Genomic DNA, 496 nt, shown 5'->3' with positions numbered 1-496 from the left:
AATTCATGCTGTTTTACTCAAAACCACATTTTCCCCTTTTCCCCTCATCTGAGGACGAGATATTTATAAGGAAGGACTTTGGAGCAACTTTAAGAATTGGGAAGAAGAAAACTCCTTTCTTACCTGGCCAAAGAAAAGAAAAAAAAAATATGGACACGTACTCTTGCCAAAATGATTGTTTTACCGAAGTCACACTGCCAGCGATACTCGTGCATTGCCCTTGGGATACAGCTGTTAGGGGTGGTCCTTTACCAGGCCAATGGTTGAACTTAAAAATCTCTCTTATTCCATCTTTCTTCATAGTGTCTTTCTGCTTCCGTTTCTCTCCGTTCCTCTCATATCTCTCTCTCTCTTCCTCACGATTATCACAAATCGTTCGATTCTTTTTACGAGGAAAAAAAGATTAATAGGCTTGTGGGTCGGTGTTCGAATATTCCCGCCGCTCATCTGCTGACACAAAGCGGACTTTCTGACTCAGCCGTCTCTCTCTTATATC

The sequence above is a fragment of the Penaeus monodon genome, chromosome 20, assembly GCF_015228065.2.
Source record: "Penaeus monodon isolate SGIC_2016 chromosome 20, NSTDA_Pmon_1, whole genome shotgun sequence".
Classification (NCBI taxonomy): domain Eukaryota; kingdom Metazoa; phylum Arthropoda; class Malacostraca; order Decapoda; family Penaeidae; genus Penaeus; species Penaeus monodon.
Note: the sequence above shows the minus strand (reverse complement) of the source record.